Source organism: Phacochoerus africanus, chromosome 8, assembly GCF_016906955.1.
Source record: "Phacochoerus africanus isolate WHEZ1 chromosome 8, ROS_Pafr_v1, whole genome shotgun sequence".
In the NCBI taxonomy this organism is placed as follows: domain Eukaryota; kingdom Metazoa; phylum Chordata; class Mammalia; order Artiodactyla; family Suidae; genus Phacochoerus; species Phacochoerus africanus.
In genome coordinates, this window is record NC_062551.1 from 103,022,961 (window position 1) to 103,046,097 (window position 23,137).

General features: G+C 39.7%; 1 protein-coding gene across 1 annotated transcript in view; it reads left to right on the forward strand.

Moving 5' to 3' along the window:
* Positions 1–21,594: 21,594 nt before the first annotated feature.
* MYOM1 (myomesin 1) overlaps positions 21,595–23,137 on the forward strand; it is a 144,318-nt gene continuing 142,775 nt past the window's right edge. Inside the window, exon 1 of the mRNA XM_047793800.1 lies at positions 21,595–21,772. The gene's annotated coding sequence lies outside the window, so the exon portion shown is untranslated. The remainder of the gene's footprint in view (positions 21,773–23,137) is intronic.

Genomic DNA, 23,137 nt, shown 5'->3' on the forward strand with positions numbered 1-23,137 from the left:
GACAAAGATTCATAATAAACTCTTTTGAAATACATAGTGTAACATAGTTGATTCTAATAATGTTTTATTAATGAATATAGTGACTAAATTACATTTTCTGAATTAATCTTATAAGGCAAATATTTTAAAATACCCCCAAATAAAACTAATATCTGAAACAAAAATTATGGTTTAGGCTTACTTCAATTAATTCTTTAGCCTCTCCATCTGGAATAGGGCATAATAATAGTATCCATTTTATTCAATCATTGTGTGGATTAGGAGTTATGATCCATGTAAATTTCTTAGTGAGAAATCAGCTTTGGTTGATTAAGTCACTGAGATTTGGAGTTTGCTGAGCAGTTAACCTAACCTGACTAATTGATGTACCAATGTTTTGTCTTCCTGGCTGGAGGAAACAATCTGAATGGCCACACTTTAAATAATGACCACAGGTGGCACAGTGGGTTAAGGATCTGTTGTTGTATATATCACATCTGGGGCTCAGATTTGATCCCTGGCTCAGGAAATTCCATATGCTGCAGGTGCAGCCAAAAAAGAAAAAAGGAAAAAAGGGATGACCATAGACCTCAAGTGGGCCCTTGATGCTACCGAAGTATTCATGTCATTCCCCTAGTTCTTTTATGCAACTAATCTCTTAGATGTCACTTTTATAACTTTTATCTTCTCACACCATCAACACCTTCTCCCATTCTTGCTCTCAGTTCATGACCTTGTTTCTGAGTCACTGAGAAAAGAATGACTCCCACAAGCTCCCACACCCCATTTAACCACCAGCCAGTATCTGTCCCAATATATTGTCTTCCCCCTCCTGTTAAGGAGGCCTCCTTGCTCCTATGGAAAACCAGTTTCTCCATTTTCTCACTCATGTCACTCTTAAGGATTCTGTCTTCCCCTGCATCATGATGTTTTCTCTCTCTTTATTGGGTTATTCCCGTCAACAAGTATGCTGTAATGTTTCCCATGTGTGGCAGGCTCCCTGGAGATGTCCATATCCTAATTCTGAAAACTATGACTACGTTAGATTCCATGGCAAAGGGGAATTAAGAATGGAATTAAGGTTCTAGTGAGCTGACCTTAAAATAGGGAGACTGTCCTGTGTTATCACAATGAGCACTGTGTAATCAAAGGGTCTTAAAAGTAGAAGGAGGCAGAATTTGACAATCAGAGAGGGATGTGACTGTGGAAAAATGGTCGGAGCGATGCAACATTGCTGGTTTTAAAGATGGAGGAAGGAGAAGTTCCTTGTAACTCAGCAGGTTGTATCTGGTGTTGTCACTGCTATGGTGCAGCTTCCATCCCTGGCCCAGAAACTTCCACATGCTGCAGGCCACAAAGAGAAAAAAAAAAAAAGAAAAAAAAAAGAAAGGAGGAAGGCGCCATGAGCCAAGGATTGTAAGTGAACTCTAGAAGCTGGGAAAGGCAAGAAAACAGACTCTCCCCTAGAGCCTTTATGAAGGAACCTAGTCTTGCTGACACCTTGATTTTAGCCCAGTGAGACCAAGTTGGACTTCTGCTCTACACAACTGAAGATAATTAAATTGCATTATTTTAAACTACTAGATTTGTGGTAATTTGTTGTAGCAACAATAGAAAACTACTGTAGCACAAACAAAAACCCACCTTCTCCTAGAGTGATAGAAATAAAAACAAAAATAAACAGGACCTATTTAAACTTAAAATCTTTTGCACAACAAAGGAAATCATGAACAAAACAAAAAGACAACCTACAGAATGGGAGAAGATATTTGCATTTGCAAATGATGCAACTGACAAGGGGTTTATCTCTAAATATACTGATATCTCATGCAGGTTTATATAAAAAAAATAACCCAATCAAAACAACAGGCAGAAGAACTAAATAGACATTTCTCCAAAGAAGATATACAGGTGGCCAAGAGGCACATTAAAAGATGTTCAACATCATTAATATAGAAATGCAAATCAAAACTATGTTGAGATATCACCTAGCACCAGTCAGAATGGCCATCATCAAAAAGTCTACAAATAGTAAGTGCTAGAAAGGATATGGAGGAATGGAATCCTCCTACACTATTGGTGGGAATGTAACTCAGTATAGCAACTATGGAGAATAGTACAGAGGCTCCTTTAAAAAATAAAAATAGAGCTATCTTATAATCCTGCAATCTCAGTCCTGGGCATATACATATGCACTTCAATATTCACAGCAGCACTGTTTACATTAGCCAAGATATGGAAACAACCGAAATGTCCACGGACAGATGAATGGATAAAGAAGATGTGGTACATATATATAATGGAATATTAGCCATAAAAAAGAGTGAAATAATGCCCTTTGCAGCAACATGGATGGACCTAGAGATGATCATACTAAGTGAAATAAGCCAGAGAAAAACAAATATATTATATTGCTTACATGCGGACTAAAAAAAAAAAAAAAAAGATACAAATGAACTTATTTCCAAAACACTCACATAGAAAATGAACTTATGGTTACCAAAGGGGAAAGGGGAAAGGCGGTTGGGGGAGGGAAAGGATAAATTAGAATTAAAGTTGAATAAAAAAGAGTTCCCATGGTGGCTCAGCAGTAATGAACCCAACTACTGTCCATGAGGATGAGGGTTCAATCTCTGGTCTTGCTCAGTGAGTTAAGGATCTGGTGTTTCCATGAACTGTGGTATAGCAACAATAGGAAAAGCTACTGTAGGACAGACGGCTCAGATCTACTGTTACTGTAACTGTGGGGTATGCCGGCAACTGTGGCTCCAAATGGACCCCAGCCTGGGATCTTCCATATGCCACGGATGCAGCCCTAAAAAGAAAAAAAAAACACAAAACTTTCCTCCTCTAGCTATTGTCCTATTTCTTTGTTCCCCTCTATAAAATTCCTCAAAAGAGTTGTTTATACTCAGTGGCTCCAGTTCTTCTTAAACTCTTTGTAATAAGGCTTTTTTCCCAACCACTTCACCAACCTGTGCTTATCAAGGTCACCAGTGACCTCCGTGTCGTCATGGCCAATTCTCAGTCTTCAAACAGATTTGACAGGATGATTACTCCCTCACCTTTGAATTACTTTCTTCTCTGCTTCCAAGATGCCTCACTGTCCTGGCTACTCCTTTGCCAGTGCTTCCTAAATCCCCCAATCCCTCATTGTAGCCCAGGACTCAGTGCTTGGCTCTCTTTTCTTTTCTGCCGACACTTGTTCCCTAGCTGATCTCATCCACTTTCATGGCTGTAAATACTACTTAGACACTGATCACTCCCAAGTATGTATCTCTGGCCAAGACCTCTGCCCTGCACTCCAGACTCATGTATCTAAATATTCACTTGACATTTCCATGTGGAGGTCTACTAGGCACCTAAACCTCCAGACTCCAAAACCTGCTCATCCTGTCATAATCGCCAGCTAAATTAATGGCAGTTCAGCCCTTTAAGTTGCTCAGGCCAAAAGCCTTTGATTTATCTTTGCCATCTTTTTTCTGTCATGATCTTCATCTGATCTATTAGTCAAAGTCTCTCCAGGGTCTAGAATAGCAGTTAAGTGCAGACCTATTGATTAAGTTCTTAAAAAATATATGAGAACATGATTTTGTCTCACCACCTCTAACGCGACCGACCATTCTAGAGAGCAAGGTAACCTCTTTTAAGCCTGGACTGTTGCTGTAGCCTTCTAACTGGTCTCCTTACTTCTGTCCTCCTACATAGTACTTCCACGCAGCCAAGGAGTAATCCTCTTGAAACAGAAGTTAGATCATGTTATGCTTGATGCCCTCACTGAGTGAAAGCCAAGTGCCTTATTTATTTTGTTTACTGCCTATATCTCCTACTAAGTTTCATGAAGACAGGGTTTTTGACCTTCTTTGTGTACTGAAGTATCCCCAAGGCTCAGAGCAGTAATTAGCATATTTTATAGGCACTCAGTAAGTAAAAATACATATTGACTGAATGAAGAGCTGGAAGGTAGAATATGATGGGAAGATGGTAGAAATATGAGGCCAAAGGGGTAAGTAGATACCATATTCTGAATGGCATCTAAGCCATTTTCTGAAGGTAATGGGATTAAGTATAGGATTCATGTGTTCAGAATTGCATTGTTTTAAAATCACTGGTAGCACAGAGGAATAGCAGAAGGTAGGCCTAAGAGAAGGAAGAATCAAGATTTCTGACAGAAGGTAGTGCCAATCATTGAAATAAGGAACATGGGGGAGAAGTAGTTTGGAGTATGGGGTATAGAGATGGTAGGAAATAAGAGTTACAGTTTTGGACATTATGAGGTAGTGGACTAGAAGACAGTAATGGAGGCATTCATTAAAACAACACAGAGACAAGAAGATAAAAGTATGAAAAAGCTGTCAGAAGTCAGGGATGATATATTTTGATAATTGTATATTTATCTGGGACATTCCCATTGTGGCACATTGGAAACGAATCTGACTAGGAACCATGAGGTTTCGGGTTCAATCCCTGGTCTTGCTCAGCAGGTTAAGGATCTAGCATTGCCATGAACTGTGGTTTAGGTTGCAGACATGGCCCTGATCTGGCATTGCTGTGGCTGTGGCCGTAGGCTGGCAGCTGTAGCCCTGATTGGATTAGACCCCTAGCCTGGGAAACTTCATATGCCATGGGTGTGGCCCTAAAAAGCCAAAAAAAAAAAAAAAAAAGGGAAATCTGGAAGAAGATAAAAATGAGAATTATGGGAAACATGTTAAAGGAGATAATGAGTTAAGAGTTTCTCAGAATTGACAAAGAGGCAAAAAATTTTCATTCAGGTTGAAAGTGCCCTGAAGATGAACCAGGAAAAATATAAATACATCCATACCAAGTCACAAAACAGTGAAACCTCAGAGCATCAAGGGTAAAGGAAAATAGGAAAACTTCCAGAGATAAAAGACAAATAGCCTACAATGGAACAAAAATTAGACCAGAAGCTTGCTTTCCTCCAGTAACCATACATGCCGAAGGTGGGGCAGTAATATTTTCAAAGTGCTGTGAGAAGAACCACCCAATCCTTATACAATGTGTGTGGAATTGATGCACAAAATCCCAACATCTTTCTCCAAAGAATTCTGGATATTGGTCTCTCTAGAAACTCTTGGGTCTAGATAGTGATCTTGCCTCATAATTCCCAAGGGGGAACATTGACTGGGTGTCACAAAGTTGATTTCACAGTCTTGTAACGTGTCCTGAATAGATGTTCTGACAGCTAATGTTCTCAGCCTCTGGACATATGCCAAAATTCTGAGGTAACACGAACCTTATATTTAACATCCTACTGCACTGAAAAAATAGCCCCATCCTTTTTTATTGGTCTCTGCTTTTTCATGCCTGACTTGCTTCTCAACTGGCTTGTAAATATATCCTGTTTTGTCTTTTTGCCTTTTCCAGGGCCGCTCCCGCAGCATATGGAGGTTCCCAGGCTAGGGGTCAAATCAGAGCTGTAGCCACCGGCCTATGCCACAGCCACAGGAACACAGGATCCGAGCCGTGTCTGCAAACTTCACCACAGCTCACGGCAACGCCAGATCCTCAACCCACTGAGCAAAGCCGGGGATCGAACCCGCAACCTCATGATTCTCAGTCGGATTCATTAACCATTGTGCCGCAACAGGAACTCCTATCCTGCACTACTTTTACACTAGCTGAGCAGAAGTTTTGTCAATGTGTACTTTTAACAATGGTAATAAATAATGAATTGTTATTGTTATTATGATTTATAGAGCCAGGCATTCTGCTACGTTTTATTAACTCTCAGTCATTACTCTGCAAGATAGTTACTATCACCTCCATTTTACAGATGAGGGACTTGAAGCTTAGTCAGGTTAATAATCTACCCAAGGTCATATTTTGGGGAAGATAAAAGGCAGGAATGTTTATTGTCGACACATTCTAATCATTGGTAAGAATTACTGTGTTAATAATTTGGAGTGAGAATATTACCCAAAATATTGACTTATTTTTGTTGTTGTTCTTCTCAGCAAAAGAGACTCTATGGTCTCATGCAGACTTTCTCTTAAGACCTATTTCCACTGAAATTAGTGTTTGATTTGCCAGCCACCTGTAAGTGTATTGTAACTTCCAATTCTGAGTTCTTTCCCCTAGAGAAATAATGGTAAATGAAAGGAACTTGTGTGGGCAGATTCCATGTCTTATAACGTATCAGTGGTTAACACAGAACACCTACTTTCAGCCAAGTGTCGCACCTGATTCAGCCAAGCATTCTAGTACTGGTTTGGCAGCACTGCCCAGGAATCCCTGAAAGGTTGAAGAGCCAGAGGTCATGTCCAAAGGGGCTTTCCCAAGGTCAGTATTCTTCAGAGTCTGTGTGCTACACAATTCATTACTCGCTACAAGGCAAAGAACCATGATACAAAGGTAGGCATACTTCTCAAGAATGCCTTCTTCTGTTTGTCTTCCCAGTACCTTGTACAGTGCCAGGCATGTTATGTGTGCTCAATAAACCTGTGTTAAAACTGTAAACCTTATTTAAGAACTTGGGGGCAAAGGTACAAAGGTGTTAGAAAAAAATAAGGGAGATTAAAGAAGTGGTTAGATGATGAAAGTAGTCCTATGTTGAAACTCAACCAGAAGAATGTTATCAAACTTTTGTATGGCCTGCTAGGTCCAGGATGAAAAATTTCCTGGTATTAGTCTGTGGTTAATCTAGTCGAGGTGACCAGATTAGCCACAGACAGGTTAGATCTTATTTGGATATATAAGCCCAATGAAAATTATTGTCCAAGGCAGGGGAAAACAATGAATAAAGTCTTTTATGTTACTATATTAATTCTTATAGTAATTCTTTTTTATTTTATTTTATTTTATTTTCCCACTGTACAGCAAGGGGATAAAGTTATCCTTACAATGTATACATTACATTTTTTTCCCCCACCCTTTGTTCTGTTGCAACATGAGTATTTAGACATAGTTCTCAGTGCTACTCAGCAGGATCTCCTTGTAAATCTATTTTAAGTTGTGTCTGATAACTCTTATAGTAATTCTATTTGAATTATTTTCATATAAAATGCTTCAGATGTTAATTAAAATAATACTTAACAGTCACATAAGATCTATATTCTGTAAGTGAGCGAGAACAACAGTGTATGTGTATAAACTACATCAGTGTCCTTGCCTAATGTAAAATCCTTTACATGACTTTAAAACATTGCAGATATTACAAAGTAACAACATTCCAAATCTTCAAACCAAAGAGTATTAGGTTTAAAAACAGGAAAATTGGGGAGTTCCCTTGTGGTGCGGTGGGCTAAGGATCTGGCTTTGCACAGCTGTGGTACAGGTCGTAACTGTGGCATGAGTTTGATCCCTGGCCCAGGAACCTCACATGCTGAGGATGTGGCCACAAAAATAAATAAATAAATAAATAAATGAATGAAAAAACAGAAAAATTGCCCAAGAAATGAAAAGTGTTCATGAAATTGATGAGAAATCATAGGCTTAACACATGACTTTCCCAGTGTAATAAACAATGATGAAAGAAGTAATTGTTTATGAAATGCAGTTGAAAAATAGAATATTGAAACTGAGAAAAATAAACATAATACACTCTCATAGTATATACCACAATAAATTGCAGGTGAGTTCTAGTTAAGCATAAAGCATAAAGCATGATAAGCTGAATGAAACAGAATTGGATAAGTATGTTAGTTGGGGAGAAGAATATGTTTTTAAAAATGATTTTAACAGGGAGTTCCTGTCGTGGTGCAGTGGTTAATGAATCTGACTAGGAAAAATGAGGTTTTGGGTTCGATCCCTGGCCTCGCTCAGTGGATTAAGGATCCGACATTGCTGTGAGCTGTGCTGTAGGTCACAGATGTGGCTCGGATTCTGCGTTGCTGTGGCTCTGGCATAGCCCGGCAGCTGTAGCTCCGATTAGACCCCTAGCCTGGGAACCTCCATATGCTGCGGGAGCAGCCCTAGAAAAGGCAAAAAGACAAAAAAAAAAAAAGATTTTAATACGTTTCATTGGCATAAAGTAAACTCACATATTTAAAGTGTGTAGTGTGGTTAAGTTTTGATGCACATGTCCACTTGTAAAACCATCACCACAATCAAGATACTGAAGAGATCCTTTACCTCCAAGGTTTCCACATGCCTGTTTGTGATCCATCCCTCCCAGCTCCTCCCACTTCTCCCCTCCCCCATCCCCAGACAACTGCAAATCTGCTGTCACTGTAGTTTGCACAAATATAAGTTTTTGACTTGTGAAAGTGTTACTAAGATTGGTGATTCCATTTTTACACATGTCAAATATAACTTAAAAAGAAGAAAGAATTGAAATGGAAATATTTTGTGACAAATATGAGAAAAAAGCTTGCTATCCAGAATATTTTAAAAATTAATAAAAAGAATGTTTTAATTTGGCTTATTTGATAGCAAGGAACAGAGACATAGTCTAGTTAGCTCTAGAAAAATGATATGTATGTTAGGGATATATGTGAACTGGATCTAAGCTGGACAGTTACTGAAAACAGGTTACTTGAGGGACAGACTCTTGTTTTTCTCTCATGGATCAAATTGTTGTTCTCTGAGTGAACCGCTGCTTCTTTAAGAGCATCTGCTGCATTTTCTCTCTATTAACCGTCTTTCTCTGCTAATTTAGTTTCTGGTTCCTCATATTTCAGCTTGCCCTGGCTTCTCTGGCTCCAGATATACTCATGGCATTTTTTGGTTCAACCCTTTTGACTTTTGCTCCTTCTGGTAAGTGTGTTTACACTCAATATTTCCAAAATCAAATTTGAAAGAGAGGAATGTGACTGGCCTGACTCACATTTTTGGCCCAGGCCATATATCATAGATTTCTGGCCAGGATTTACATCAGTTATGGTTGGGTCTGAAATGACCCATTACCTGTGGTCAGAGAGCAGGAATGGCATGGTACAGAAAACATCAACAGGTGCTGGGAGCAGGGCTGGCATTAAGGGCTTTCCTGTCCAGTAAAGAAAATGGCACATTAAAGCCAGATGGAGCTGGGTTCAAATGCCAGCTCTCCTATTTGCTAGCTGTGTGGCTTTAGGTAAATTGTCTAATGTTATGCTCTGAACCTTAGTTTTCTCATTCATGACTTGGAGATGATAACTGCCTTAGGGTTTTTGTAAGAAATAAATGAAATATGTGTAAAACATGATACAGTATCTAGCATACAGTTGGTATCAATTAATAGTAGCTATTTTATCTTATTTTAAAATTTATTTTATTGTTATATTAAGAGATTAATAATTATCTCAAGAAAAATAATCAACTCTGTGGCAAAGGTTGAAAGATAGCTCACACAAGAGGAAAACCAAATAGTTAGCTAACATTGAAGGAAATGTCCAGCCTCACCATGCATTTTAAAAATGAATTTAAAAATAGCTATGAGATATATATCAAATTTGTTAAACTTACTAAAATAAAATTATGCTTTCTAATATTGATGGAGCAATGAAGATAGTGTACATTCGTGTTTGGTAGATGGCATTATAGACTAGCTTACTAATTCCAAATAGCATCTTACAAAATATACCCTTCAGTTTGTGGTTGCTTTCTAGGGAAGTACTTCCCAAGGAGGTAATAGAAAGGAAAATTTCATTTGTACGAAATATTTATAGCTCTTTTTAATTCAGAGGCTTTCATCATTTTAGAACTGAAAGGGACCTAGGAGGTTATTTTTCCTCCAGGGCTGCACTCATTCTCCCATGCCCAGAGATTCTGAGTTAATTGTCCTGGAATGTGACCTGAGCCTGAGTATAGTTTAAAAGCTCCGCAGGTTATTCTAATATGTAGCCAGAATGAAGATCCACACTTTTGGTCCCACTCCATTAGGGGGACTATGACGGAACAGAGCCAAAGGGGTTAAAAGGCCACCTCCAAAGGGAACACATACATAGATATGATAAAAGAGCTGAGCTGAGAACGAAGATGCTCTTAATTCCTAGTTCTAACTTCTAGTCTTGGGGAATAACTAAAATCAGTCATGTGGCCAACATCTATAGACCAGGTAGCAAATTATGGTGGAATAGTACAATGCATTTATTAATCATTTTTAAAAGTTTATCTGCAGATAAAGTAGAACATAGTATTTATACTTGATGAGAACAAAGTGTGGTGGTGGTATGTCCATTGCTGCCCTCATTGAGAAATTCCCAACAGGACTGAGTTCCCCCATGGGAGGGGCACAGGTCTTTTCTCCCCTCACCAGGTGGCCAAGTCTCCCATCTCTTTTGAGGGGAGTGGGGTTATCAATGTCCAGGACTGCTGAATGGTGGGCTATCCATGCTGAACAGTGATGAATCAGAAGAATCCATTTTTTATAAGTTGTGATGAAACACACCTAGCATAAAATCTATCATCTTAACTATCTTCAAGTGCATATTTTGGTGGCATTAACTACATTCATATTGTTGTGCAACCACCACCACCGTCCACCTCCAGAACTTTTACATCATCCTCAATGGAAACTTTCTACCCATTAAACAGAAACTGCCCATTTCCACCACTCCACCACCCAAGTCTCTGGCAACTTCCACTCTACCTTATGTCTCTATGAATTTTACCTCAGTACCTCCTATAAATGGAATCATACAACATGTGTGTGTGTTCACTGTGACTGACTTACATCATTTAGCTTAATGTCTCCAGAATTAAGAGTTCTTTCTTTCTTTCTTTCTTTCTTTCTTTCTTTCTTTCTTTCTTTCTTTCTTTCTTTCTTTCTTTCTTTCTTTCTTTCTTTCTTTCTTTCTTTCTTGCTGCACCGGTAGCATGTGGAAGTTCTGGGCTAGGGGTCAAGTCGGAACTATAAACAGAGCCACAGCAGTGACAATGCCAGATCCTTAACCTGCTGAGCCATGAGGGAACTCAAGATTCATTTTTGAGGAAAATTATTCCCTTTCCTTCTACTCCTTTCCCACTGTACAGCAAGGGGGTCAAGTTATCCTTACATGTATACATTACAATTACATTTTCCCCCCACCCTTTCTTCTGTTACAACATGAGTATCTAGACAAAGTTCTCAATGCTATTCAGCAGGATCTCCTTGTAAATCTATTCTAAGTTGTGTCTGATAACCCCAAGCTCCCGATCCTTCCCACTCCCTCCCCCTCCCATCAGGCAGCCACAAGTCTCTTCTTTAAGTCCATGATTTTCTTTTCTAAGGAGATGTTCATTTGTGCTGGATATTAGATTCCAGTTATAAGTGATATCATATGGTATTTGTCTTTGTCTTTCTGGCTCATTTCACTCAGTATGAGGTTCTCTAGCTCCATCCATGTTGCTGCAAATGGCATGATGTCATTCTTTTTTATGGCTGAGTCATATTCCATTGTGTATATATACCACATCTTCTGAATCCAATCATCTGTCGATGGACATTTGGGTTGTTTCCATGTCTTGGCTATTGTGACTAGTGCTGCAATGAACATGCGGGTGCACGTGTCTCTTTTAAGTAGAGTTTTGTCCGGATAGATGCCCAAGAGTGGGATTGTGGGGTCATATGGAAGTTCTATGTATAGATTTCTAAGGTATCTCCAAACTGTTCTCCATAGTGGCTGTACTTGTTTACATTCCCACCAACAGTGCAGGAGGTTTCCCTTTTCTCCACACCCCCTCCAGCACTTGTTATTTGTGGACTTATTAATGAGGGCCATTCTGACTGGTGTGAGGTGGTATCTCATGGTAGTTTTGATTAGCATTTCTCTTATAATCAGTGATATTGAGCATTTTTTCATGTGTTTGCTGGCCATCTGTATATCTTCCTTGGAGAACAGTCTATTCAGGTCTTTTGCCCATTTTTCCATTGGTTGATTGGCTTTTTTGCTGTTGAGTTGTATAAGTTGCTTATATATTCTAGAGATTAAGCCCTTGTCCATTGCATCATTTGAAACTATTTTCTCGCATTCTGTAAGTTGTCTTTTTGTTTTCTTTTGGGTTTCCTTTGCTGTGCAAAAGCTTGTCAGTTTGATTAGGTCCCATTGGTTTATTTTTGCTTTTATTTCTATTGCTTTGGGAGACTGACCTGAGTAAATATTCATGATGTTGATGTCAGAGAGTGTTTTGCCTATGTTTTCTTCTAGGAGTTTGATGGTGTCCTGTCTTATATTTAAGTCTTTCAGCCATTTTGAGTTTATTTTTGTGCATGGTGTGAGGGTGTGTTCTAATTTCATTGCTTTGCATGCAGCTGTCCAGGTTTCCCAGCAATGCTTGCTGAATAAACTTTCTTTTTCCCATTTTATGTTCTTGCCTCCCTTGTCGAAGATTAATTGACTATAGGTGTCAGGGTTTATTTCTGGGTTCTCTATATTCTGTTCCATTGGTCTGTCTGTCTGTTTTGATACCAGTACCACACTGTTTTGATGACTGTGGCTTTGTAATATTTTTTGAAGTCTGGGGAAGTTATACCTCCTGCTTGGTTTTTGTTTCTCAGGATTGCTTTGGCGATTCTGGGTCTTTTGTGGTTCCATATAAATGTTTGGATTGTTTGTTCTAGTTCTGTGAAAAATGTCATGGGTAATTTGATAGGGATTGCATTGAATCTGTAGATTGCTTTGAGTAGTATGGCCATTTTTACAATATTGATTTTTCCAATCCATGAACATGGAATATCTTTCCATTTCTTTACATCTTCTTTGATTTCTTTGATTAAAGTTTTATAGTTCTCGGCATATAAGTCCTTTACCTCCTTGGTCAGGTGTATTCCGAGGTATTTGATTTTTTGCGTCTTTGTTTCTGCTTCAGTGTAGACTAAGGGAGGAAAGGTGACTCGGGATGTGAAAGAGAGAATAAGAGAACACAGAACATAATGAATACTTGGAGACACGTGCCTGCCTCAAATATAAAAATGTATCTGCAATATTAGAAGAATTGATAAAAATAGAATTTTGTCAGAAATGGTTGAATTATGAGGAAAAATTGGGTATTGGTTAACCATATGAACTCTAGATATGGGTTATCTGAATCTGAAGCCTAGCTTTAACACATTTTATTTATGTGTTCTAGAACAAGTTATTGAACTTTGTGCTCAGTTTTTCTCATCAATGGAAAGGATATGATAACAATACCTACCTTATAGATTTTTAGGTAGAATAAAGTTAATACATATAAAACATCTGTAATACTACCTGGCAAATAATAAGTACTGTGTAACTGCTAGATAGCAATACTTTTTAGTCAGTATTTTGATGCTTCTGTTCTGTCACACCAAATTTGGTTAACTATATAAGGAAAAATTGATTTAAAAATTCAAGATAACATTATTCAGACCAGCTCAAAACTGGACATAATGTGAAGTACATTTATGGAGGAACAGACAAGCAAAATATGATGTATCTTGTTTTTTTTTTTTGTCTTTTTGCCATTTCTTGGGCCACTCCCACAGCATATGGAGGTTCCCAGGTTAGGGATTGAATTGGAGCTGCAGCCACCAGCCCATGCCAGAGCCACAGCAACTCAGGATCTGAGTCGAGTCTGCAACCTATACCACAGCTCATGGCAATGCTGGATCCTTAACCCACTGAGCAAGGCCTGGGGTTGAACCCACAACCTCATGGTCCCTAGTCGGATTCATTAACATTGAGCCACGGCAGGAACTCCAAAATATGATATATCTTTTATTTTTATTTTTTATTTTTTTTGCCATTTCTTGGGCCACTCCTGCAGCATATGGAGATTCCCAGGCTAGGGGTTCAATCGGAGCTGTAGCTGCCGGCCTACACCACAGCCACAGCAACGCGGGATCCGAGCCTCGTCTGCAACCTACACCACAGCTCATGGCAATACTGGATCCTTAACCCACTGAGCGAGGTCAGGGATTGAACCCGAAACCTCATCGTTCCTAGTCGGATTTGTTAACCACTGAGCCACGACGGGAACTCCCTGATGTATCTTTTAGTGAAGTATTTCTCAGCAATGAAAAGAAGCAAGCTGCTGACTCATGCAACAACATGGATGAATCTCAAAAGCATCTTACTAGGTGAAAAAAAAAAAAACAGATACAAAAGACTACCTATTATATGATTTCATTTGTACAAAATTTCTAGATAAAGTTAAACTACAGGAACAGAAAGCAGGTCATTGCTTGCCTGGGTTGTGAAAATGACTAAGGGCGGATTGCAAACTGGCTTAGGGAACTTTTCTGGTGATAGAAGTGTTTTAAAACTAGATTCTGGTGATGGTTGCACAACTGTACAAATTTACTAAAAGTTCAGTGAACTTTCCAAAAGTATTAATTTTATGGTATGTAAATTATACCTCTGTAAAACTGTTAAAAGGAAATTTAAAATCAGGAGAAATTCAGAATTCATATCTGTTGCTCTTTAGTCTGGTTCTCATTTTAGAAGGAGGAAAAAAAACTACTATTGTTTTTGTAAAAATATCATATGTTGATTGTTGGGAGACGGTTCCCCATGAGTCTATCAGGTTTCTGCAAGTCTTGCAGGCAAGCCTCTGGCTTCCTTTGTCCTAGACTACCTCTTCAGGGACCTTTGAACACAGAAAAAGTGTCTCCCTCCAGGGCAAAGGCAGGCACACCCCACTCTCCAGTGTGATAAAGAGAAGCCTGCCTCTGGAGCTAAGGGCAGGCAGGTTTACAGCTCATTATAAATATTCTGGTTCCCTGAGCTCAAAGTTCCCCTCTCATAATGCAACCCAGTGTGTGTGCATTGTCACCTGGCCCTCCTCATGTTGCCCTGTGGGAAGTGGGGGCTGTCAAACTGGTAACTATGCTGCTACTCTGGCTTCTGCTGTTGCTGCTAGTAGTAAGTACTTTAACTCTGACCCAAGTGTCCCATGTCTTGTCAGCATTATTGAAACTGTAGCAGGTTAACCTAACTTATAAGCAGGGCAAAGTTGCTGACCCGTCAGTTTTTTGTGTGTGTCTGATAGAATCTACATAGAATTTACCATTTTAACCATTTTTTAAGTTCATAATTTAAAGGCACTAAGTACGTTTACATTGTTGTACAACCATTAGCACTATCCATCACCACAACTTTTTTTTTAATCATTCCATACTGAAACTCTACCCATTAAACATTAACTCTTCATTCCCCTTTCCCTAAGCTCATGGTTACCACTATTCTCCTTTCTATCTCTATAAATATAACTGTCCTAGGTACCTCACATAAGTGGAATCATACAATATTTGTCCTTTTAAGTCTCACCTATTTCGCTTAGCATGATGTCTTCAAGGTTCATCTATGTTGTAAGCGTTTCGGGATCTCATTCCTTTCCAAAGCTGAGTAATATCCATCATATACCTTCACAGCTCTTCACACTAATTATTTAAAAAAAAATACAACAGAGGGAGAGGGTTGGGATAAGTAAGGTAAAGATTCTTGTCGGAGTTCCCATCGTGGCTCAGTGGTTAACAAATCTGACTAGGAACCATGAGGTTGTGGGTTCTATCCCTGGCCTTGCTCAGTGGGTTAAGGATCCGGCATTTCCGTGAGCTGTGGTGTAGGTAGCAGATGCAGCTCAGATTCCTCGTTGTTGTGGCTCTGGCGTAGGCTGGTGGCTACAGCTCTGATGAGACCCCTAGCCTGGGAACCTCCATATGCTGCGGGAGTGGCTCAAGAAATGGCAAAAAGACCAAAAAAAAAAAGAAAAAAAAAAGGATTCCTGTGATGAGGGAGGGAATTAAGGAGAGGGGAGAAAGAGAGAACAGTTGGTAAAGAACAGAAGTTAGGAGTTCCCACTGTGGCTCAGTGGGTTAAGAACCCAACTAGCATCCATGAGGATACAGTTTGATCCCTGGCCCCGCTCAGTGGGTTAAGAATACAGCATTGCTGTGAGCTGCAGTGTAGGTCACAGACATGGCTCAGATCTGGCATTGCTGTGGCTGTGGTGTAGGCCGGCAGCTACAGTTCAGATTGAACCCCTAGCCTGGGAATGTCCACATGCCGTGGTGCAGCCCTAAATTTAAAAACAAAAATCAAAATAAAAAGAGCAAAGAGAAATTAATTCCATTTCTACAGCCATGAGTGCAGCATTCCAGAGAAAGCCAAGGGCATTTTAGAACTATGCTTCTGCTTTCTGGTGGCCTGGAGTCTAATCTGGGGGCAGGGCAGTAGGTAGGGATCTGAGCAGGGATTAGGGCCTTATCCCACCAACTCCTCTGTTAGTGGCTGCACATCACAGGTTGTCCTTTTTCAGGACTGGACTGTCGGCCCCATCCCTGGCCTGGATAGGAGCATACATGGGCCCCTCACAGCCTATAGACCCTGTGCAAGACATTAACTGCATTGGCTTCATTTGGCCATTGCCCAGGTATAGGCAAAATTAGAACTAGATCTAATTTTAGATCTAGATCTAGTTCATCTAGTTTAGAGCGAATTCATTTAATAGCTAGATGAGATTTGGCTTCTGATAATTGTCCTAGATCCCCTCCTCCAGCCTTTTCCAACCATCATATCTCCCCCCTCCCTCCCTGCCCACTGCTCCGATCATAACAAATCTGAGACTCTGTCCCATCACATGAAGACTTAAAGTACTGATTAAATGCTGAAATATTTTTATGGATCATTTTTAGTATAACAGGGATTAAAGTCATAAAGTGACTCTCTCAGGAGAGAGCATTTCAGACGTGAGCTAACAGGTAGAAGAAGAGTCCTTGGAGCAAGGAGAATTTATTTTATTCCATCAAAATTGCTCTAGATAGGATGTTGCTAATCAGCTTAGAAACCAGGCAAGAAAAGAAGAGCCACTTTTTGGATTGATAGCACAGTTATTCGGACTAGAAAAGCTTAGAGATTATCTGGTTGAACTTTTTATTTTATAAATGAGAAAAATGGAGCCTCAGAGAGGGGAAATGATTTCTCAAAATCATTCATTGAACAACAGGACTAGATGCCAAATGTATATATATATATATATATGTCTTTTAATTTGCAACCTAAAAGAGCTCACTGAATGATCTAGCTAAGGTTTTTCTCCTGTCAAAAGCATTTGTATTGGAGAAATTGCTCAGAATTTAGAAATTCTTTTTTTTTTTTTGTCTTTTTGCCTTTTCTAGGGCTGATCCCGTGGCACATGGAAGTTCCCAGGCTAGGGGTCTAATCCAAGCTGTGGCTGCCGGCCTACACCAGAGCCACAGCAACGTGGGATCTGAGCCACATCTGTGACCTACACCACAGCTCATGGCAAGCTGGATCCTTAACCCACTGAGCAAGGCCAGGAATCGAACCCACAACCTCATGGTTCCTAGTCAGATTCGTTAACCACTGAGCCATGATGGGAACTCCTGTCTTTTGTCTTTTTAGGGCAAATGGAAGTTCCCAGGCTAGGGATCGAATCAGAGCCCGCTCACACCACAGCCACAGCAAGGCAGGATCCAAGCCACGTCTGCAGTGCTGGATCTTTAGCCCACTGATTGAGGCTAGAGATCAAACCTGCATCCTCATGGATGCTATTCGGGTATGTTAACCACTGAGCCACTACGGGAACTCTGTAGAAATTAGAAATTCTTAACTCTGGGGTCCATGTCAGTCATTTTGCTTCCCTGTACCTAGCATGTGCTTTGCATGATAGGTGAACAAGTGACATATTGGATTTGCTCCTTTAATTCCTATCTTTTAAAGGAGAAGTGTTCTGGGTGTTCCTGCTATGGCACAGCAGAAATGAATCTGACTGGGAACTATGAGGTTTCGGTTCGATCCCTGGCCTTGCTCAATGGGTTAGGGATCCGGAGTTGCTGTGAGCTGTGGTGTAGGTCGCAGACGAGGCTCAGATCTGGCATTGCTGTGGCTGTGGTGTAGGGGCTCAGATCTGGCATTGCTGTGGCTGTGGTGTAGGCCGGTGGCTGTAGCTCTGATTCAACCTCCATATGCTAAAGTTAGTTAAACTCATCACTTCACACTTATGAAAAAATTAATCCCCTTAGAGTTTTTGTTTTGTTTTGTTTGCTTTTTAGGGCTGCACTTGCAGCATATGGAGGTTCCCAGGCTAGGAGTTTAATTGGAGCTACAGCTGCCAGCCTACACCAGAGCCACAGCAACGCCAGATCCCAGCTGCGACTGTGACCTACACCACAGCTCACGGCAACTCCAGATCCTTAACCCACTGAGCAAGGCCAGGGATTGAACCCACAATCTCATGGTTCCTAGTCGGATTCGTTTCTACTGCGCCATGCCTCCATCCCCTTAGATTTAATTTGGAGAAAACCACTTTCTTAAAAAACCACTTTCTTAAAAAACTAACTATAATTTTGGAAGCAATTATTTCTGAAATTTCCAGACTTGTAGAGTTATATACATTTTAAAAAGTATTTTGCATTAGATGGTTTTCTGGGAAACTTGAAATTGACAGTTGATTAGCATTCTATTAAGTTTTCTGTAAGTGCATCATGAGTAAATCTGATTAATTGACTCATATATCTATAAGGGAATTGTGATTAAATTGCAATTATTGATTTGTCAAAGCCCAACTAAATTTTTCTTCCTTAATTTTAGTTTTATTATGCAGTACATCACAGTATTAGTTTATTATCTGGATATTTACATTTTAGACAAATATGTTGTTAGAAAAGGTTGAATCCAGATGGTGATACAGCAGAAAGATCACTTAGGAGACTTGGTTGGGTCTAGTTCATATTTCTTTTGTCAAATCTTATTGTATATTTGTTTGAATTAAACTATTTGGGTTTCACTGGAATCCTGAATGTCAATGAATAAAGGATGTTTTATTTTATTTGTCTTTTGTCTTTTGTCTTTTTAGGGCTGCACCTGAGGCATATGGAGGTTCTCAGGTGAGGGGTCTAATTGGAGTTGTAGCTGCCAGTCTACACCAGAGCCACCACAACATGGGATCCAAGCCACATCTGTGACCTATACCACAGCTCATGGTAATGCCGGATCCTTAACCCACTGAGCAAGGCCAGGGATGGAACCCACAAGCTTGTGGTTCCTAGTCAGATATTTCCGCTCTGCCATGATGAGAACTCCCAATAAAGGATATTTTAGTTTTTCCACAAGTATGTGCAGACTTCTCTCATTTTGCATTCTTTATTTTATTTTATTTTTTTGTCTTTTTACCTTTTCTAGGGCCACTTCCCCCAGGCATATGGAGGTTCCCAGGCTGGGGGTCTAATCGGAGCTACAGCTGCCTGCCTATGCCAGAGCCACAGCAATGCAGGTTCTGAGCTGCGTCTGCAACCTACACCACAGCTCACGGCAACGCCAGATCGTTAACCCACTGAGCAAGGGCAGGGACCGAACCCGCAACCTCATGGTTCCTAGTCGGATTCGTTAACCACTGCGCCACGATGGGAACTCCCATTTTACATTTTTAACAGGGATCGAAGTTCAGTAAATATTTTAAAGTGTTGGTATTTGTAGCCAGTACATCTTGGTCTAATAGTTGTCTGTTATGTGGGAAATAAAACTGAAACTATTCTTTAGTGAGAATTCTTACTTCTAACGGACATTATTGCCATATGGGAATCTATCTATCCACACAGAGAATTAAATGGTTGTAAGGCAGAATAGCATGATATATAGGAGACTGGGCTCTGTATAGAACAGACCTAGGTTTGAACCTTCTATCACCTTGTACTTCTGTGACTTTAAGAATATTAATCTCTCTAACTCTTAATTTCATAATCCCTAAAGTGTTTTTATGTGTATGATGATCAAATAAGACTGTAAAGCAGTTAGCATTAATACTTGGCATAAAGCAAATGGTTATTAAATATTAGCTGGTATTGTGGTGATTTATATCTCTTATTTTTGACTCCCCCCCTTTTTCTATTTCAAGGAGATTTGAAGAAACTTACTGTGCTCTGGAGACAAATGGCTCACTGGGAAACATTTCACTGGCTGGTGGATGAAACTCAGAAGAACCACTGCCATTCTGTATTGGACATTTAGAGAACACGTGGACACTTGAGGAACTTGAAGCTTGGAGAATTCTTCTATGGACTCCAGCAGCTAAAGCGTCCATATGCACGTTAACTGGAGGTGAATTTAGATAAACAAATGCTGGGTTTGTTTTTATTTGTCTTTTGACAATGCTCCTTCATTACAAATTAGGCTCTGACATTCTACTGCCTGACCACATGCATTATTTTTGAACTGGCCCCCAGGGTCCTGTCTTTAGCCCTGCCTCTTAACTTTTTCTTGGATTCAGCCTCCGTGTGTTATTCATTCTCTCATCCAGCTCCTCAGTCACATCGGAATATTTCCACTCAGGACTAAGTGGAATACCTTTTTTAATATACAGTGGGTAGTTCAAAAGCTGACCCTCAGTTATGAGTGGAGACCCATATTGCACTTGAAAGACCATTTGAAAGCATCTAGTTTTTTACAGACAAAATATCATCGGAGGGAGGATAAGGCAACACATGACAAAAAGGGCACGGGCTTTGGAATCCACATATCTCTGAATGAACTGCATTTATGTCATTTACTAGCTGTGTGCTCTTTGGTAAATGACTTTACCTCTCGAAGCCTCAGTTTCCTCAACTGTAGCCTGAAGCTAATGCTACTTGCCTTACAGGGCATTATGACCATTAAATGGGATCACACAAAGTGCCTACCATAGTGTCTGGCACTTGATAGGTCCTCAACAGTGTTAACTGTCATTGTCATCAAGAAAGGGATTAGAAAGTAGGCCCTAATAGTGGGTCTGTTCAGTATTTTGATAAATACAGATGATCTGTATTTAGGTGCTGTAGTATCAGAACATAACCTGCTCAGTACCTATAATCTGAACTTTTAAATTACTACTATCAGAACAACAGTTGACATTTACTGGGTCTTCATTATGTGGCAGTCGATAGGCGAGTGCTTTCTCTGTGTTATCACATTGATTTCCACAGCAGTCCCATAATTTGGACGTTATTATCCCCATTTTATAGAGAAGGAAAGTGAAGCTTAAAGAAAAATAAATTGCTTAAAGTTACATGGCTATTAAGTGCCATCAACGGTCTGGAATTGAGGTCTGGTCTGAGTCTGAAGTGCAAGCTCTAACCACCAGGTTTTACCACCTCTGAATTTGTGAAATAGTTGGAAAAAACAAAGAAAGAGAAGTGATGTTAGATAGACTGACCCTACTCTGGCTTTAGGAAAGATAGAACATGTTGCTTCCTAAAGGCTTTAATGACTGGGGAATCAAATAGTCAAACTTGAAGCTATGACCTACTTTGTAAAATTTTCCCGAAATGAGAGAAATGGTGACCCCCGAATCTTCGATCCAAAGTTTCTACCGCATGTAACCCATTTCTTACTTGTTTGCCTCTAGTTAGCCTCATGTTCTTTTTTCACCTTGTGTCTTTTAAATGTACATGCATTATGAACAGCACATCCAGAACGATTATCTTGGCATTTACATTCCATGAAGTCCATTTTGGGAATCAGATTACTACATCTATTTTTAGCTCTCAACACAAACCACTCTTTCCATTACACTTTCAGATAACCAGTAATAAAATGATATTGAAAATAGCCCTTATACCCAAATAAATATCTCACATTTGGTTTAATCAAGCCAGACCCATTGACTGGCATTAATGTAATTACATTACCCAGGCAGCTACCTGCCAGTGCCTCCCTCTGCCTCTCAGTTTAGGACTACCCTTCCCATTTGCTGCTATATTTATCTGCCTTCTTGGCCATAAAAGGCTGGCTGTGTGGCTCTGACATTCTACTGCCTGACCACATGCATTATTTTTGAACTGGCCCCCAGGGTCCTGTCTTTAGCCCTGCTCTTAACTTTTTCTTGGATTCAGCCTCCGTGGGTTATTCATTCTCTCATCCAGCTCCACGGTCACGTCGGAATATTTCCACCACTGCCACTCCTCTGCAAACTGGTAAGTGTGACCTTGGGGCAGAAGAATGCACTTGATATTTCATGTGCTTAGCAGCACCACGGTGTGTGTGGTTTCTATCTTCTGAGCTCAGCAGTTTTGTCAAAGAGATGTCAGAAGTGCAGGGAAATAGGAAAGTGGGGCTCCTGGGAAGGAAAACGAGCAGTAGGGTGCCGGTTTGTGCTGGCACAGCTCTTCTCTCAGCTCAGCGGCTTCTTCTAAAATTAAGCTGCTGTTCCTGGAACCATAAGGAGATAATAGCTGTCTCAGATGGAACTGTAAGTGTGAGTCAAGTGCTTCTTCCAAATTACAGTTCGGTGGTTTGGTTGAAATCTGGGATGAGTGAGGTAACAGGAAATCATGTGTTTTCTATCCTCCATACGCCTACAATTCTTCTTGATTACAAATTAGATCAAAAGGAGTAAACGAACACTGAAGTCACTAGTTTCTAATTTGCTCCAACAATGCCATGTGGATAAATGTAAGAATGCACTGTGGTATTTCTCCTATGAAAACGGCTAAGCAGTATTTCACAGGCAACATAAATTCCCCACAAAATGGTCCCGAAGTTAATATTTACTGTGAAGAGTTTTTATCAGCTTTCAGCCTCTAATGCCTGTACAAAATATCATTCATGTCACAATTCCAACCATGGAGTTAGTATTTCTTCCCAAATTCCCAAATTATTTTCAGGAAGAAAAAAGGTCTTAAAGAAATAGGAGACAACCAAACCACCTTTCCTCCCAACACACTCTAGCTGTCATGTGTCGGGGATAATCCTCATGTACTTGATGAAGAGAAGGTAGTTGTACCTTCGTTCCAGAGGTCAGAGCTGTGACAACCAGCTCTGTTGATGTAAAGCCAAAGCTTGTTTACTTGTAATACATCATCTACGTGCCTAGAAAATTAAGTATTATTCAATATGTTCGGGGAAAACAGAAATAAAGAGAATGGAAAACAGAGTTGAGGCAAGACATTTAAATACTTTATTTTGTGAAAATAATAGCATTTCAAGTTATTTTGGGTTCTGAATTTAGCTTATAACAATACATAAAAAGGTCATGCAATATTTATTTGGATATCATTCAAATAGCATTTGCCATGTTGCAGGGTAGTATGTATCACTATAGAAACATCTAATATCTTTATAATTGCTTAGTATAATAGACGTCTATATTTGTATATTCAACTCTTTTGTTTTATCAAAATTTATCTAGTGATTATTCCTTATATCTGAGAATTGTTCTGTACATTTTAGAACAGAAAATAGCAAAGCGTTTGCTATTTGAGGGTTGAAGCAAAGTTGCTTGCTAGTAGCTATTTTTTTCCTCTTGGGAAATGCCATGTAGACTGATATCTTCCATGAGC